General features: G+C 30.8%; 1 pseudogene; it reads left to right on the top strand.

Moving 5' to 3' along the window:
• LOC149548277 (nematode resistance protein-like HSPRO2) lies at positions 1-1,837 on the top strand (annotated as a pseudogene).
• Positions 1,838-2,440: the final 603 nt, after the last annotated feature.

The raw sequence follows: 2,440 nt of genomic DNA, 5'->3' as shown, positions 1-2,440 counted from the left end.
ATGGCTGAATTCAATGTTTTAGAGGTATGTCATCCCTGTTTGAATCATTGGTATGGTGTAATGGCTCAATTTATTATTCTATAGATATTAAATCTCTGTTTGAATCATCGGTATGATTTAATGGTTGAAATTAATGTTTTACAAATATTGCATCCCTATTTGAATTATGGGTGTGTTGTAATGGTTGAACTCAATGTTTTACATGCATTGCATTCTTATTTGAATTCTGTGTATGAAGTAATGGTGGAATTTAATGTTTTAATTATGGGTATGATGTAATGGCCAAATTCAATATTTTTTAGACATTGTGTCCCTATTTGAATTATTTGTATGATGCAATGGCATAAGTTTATGTTTTGCATCTTTCTTTTAGAAGTCTTAGTAATTGAGAATGCTTTGGATTTATCTAGGTAGATGTATTTTAGTATTTTAGATTGTAAAAATATGGGCTCTTAGTTTAAGTAATGGATTGTTTTCTTTCAGTGGTGTTCTATTAGAATAATTGAATTGAATAGTCAATTACAATTTTATGATGATGCATATGATTGATGTGATTGGGAGATTAATACATCGCTCTTAATTGCAGAGAATATTTGGATATACGACTTAAAAATTGACAAATTGTTTCTTTGGATAACACACTCCATCTAATATTTCTCAACTGCGTATTCTCACTCAAAGATCCATAAATAATAATTAAAAAAGGTACCAGTTTCGTCTTATCAATTTTAGATTTTTTGGCCAACAATTGGAAATAATGGTCTCGCAAAATGAAAGTATACAGTCCAATTGGCAGTTTCCTTCAATCGTCTTTTGGGGAATATGATCATCTTTGTTAAGGAAGTTCTATCATTTCTAAAGGTTCAAAGGTTTGAATCTTAATGTATTTTGTAATCATATTATTGTCCTTTTAGGTAAAGAGAATACGACTGGCAATTGAATTTCATATGCAAAGAGTTCCTTTCACATTAGGCCTTAGGGAGGAAAAATGGGCATGGAAGCCTGTTATTGAGTATGATAGGATTTGCAAGCTAAGATATATGTATTCCTTCAAGAAGAGATCTTCGTCATTAATCCACAATGCAGAGGAGGATCACACAATTTATACCGCCCATTAGGTCTTCGAGGGCTAGTTGTTTGCAACCAATTTACTATTGAAGAGAATACATTGAAGGATAGACCATGAAGATCCTATAGGAGCATCTAGAGATTGTTGGACCATTGAAAGGATTTGGAAATTGCTTGCTGACATTTAAAGTCTGTTCTTCTTGGTTGATCCACATGACTTTCTAAGCCTTTTGAATGGTGTTAAGAGGGGTGTGATCAGTGTCTCCAATAGTGCATACTGCCTTAACTCTACTGCTCTGAGAAGCCTTAGCAATGCTTGCAAGGATCTAAGAAACCTTGTGCCAAAAGTTGTGGATGTTGAGGTTGATCTAAGGGGTGGGCCTAGGCTTCAAGAATCAATCACAAAGTTGTTTCATTCAAATATAAAGCATTAAAGTTCTCATTATAATCATGGAAAAGTTCATTTACTAATGGCCTTTCAAGCAATTGAAGCTACAGTGAGAAGTTTCTTCTTCTATTATCAGTAGCTTGTGGTTGTTGTTACGGGTAGGGCCAAATTAATGAATGGATTTACAACATATTTAGTTGCTTTAGATGCTCTCGCTCATACTTATTTTGACTCTTAGATTAAGAAGATTGGAACATCATCTAAAGGTCAATATGATCCTTTCATGAGATATATTATGAGCCTCCTTATTTCCCATGCATGAATGCTACCAAGACATTGCTAAGTGACTACTAGCTCAATAATCCTACAAACATGCTCTGAAAGATAACTTCTTCATGACATAAAATATTTTTATACTTTATTCAAAGATAAAAGAAAAATCTATGCAAAAATTTGGACATGGCTATATTCCAACATCAATGAAAAATTGAATTGAAATTTTGGATGTGATTATATTTGAAGATCAAAGAAAACTTGATGTAGAATTTTGGGTTTGATTATATTTGAAGATTTAAAAAAACTACTGCGTAAATTTTTGTAGAAATTTGGGTCTGATTATATTCTTAATAGAAAATCTTTGCATACTCTATTGGAAGATAAATTTTGACACCATTACAAACTATAGAATTTCATGAAAATTAATGTCTTTATCGATATTAACTAAAGAATTCATCATGACATTAAAAAAAAAAAAAATAATCTTAACAAAATTTATCATCTATCCTTATTTATTTTATGATATACTCATTGTGAAATAAATATATATAAACATCTTCTGATTTAAATATATATAAATTCATGGTATTATACCCTAATCCCATTACTATGTTTTATTATTATATATACCCAAAATGAAAATAGAAAGACCTTGTAAACTTGAACCTTATTTGGTATAGCATTATGAGGTTAGTCAAAGACACAAAT

The sequence above is a fragment of the Cupressus sempervirens genome, chromosome 7 (genome assembly GCF_028749045.1).
Source record: "Cupressus sempervirens isolate cs-2001-9-10 chromosome 7, ASM2874904v1, whole genome shotgun sequence".
NCBI lineage: Eukaryota > Viridiplantae > Streptophyta > Pinopsida > Cupressales > Cupressaceae > Cupressus > Cupressus sempervirens.
The sequence above is the reverse complement of the archived record's forward strand: the minus strand, read 5'-3'. Positions and strand labels throughout refer to the sequence as shown.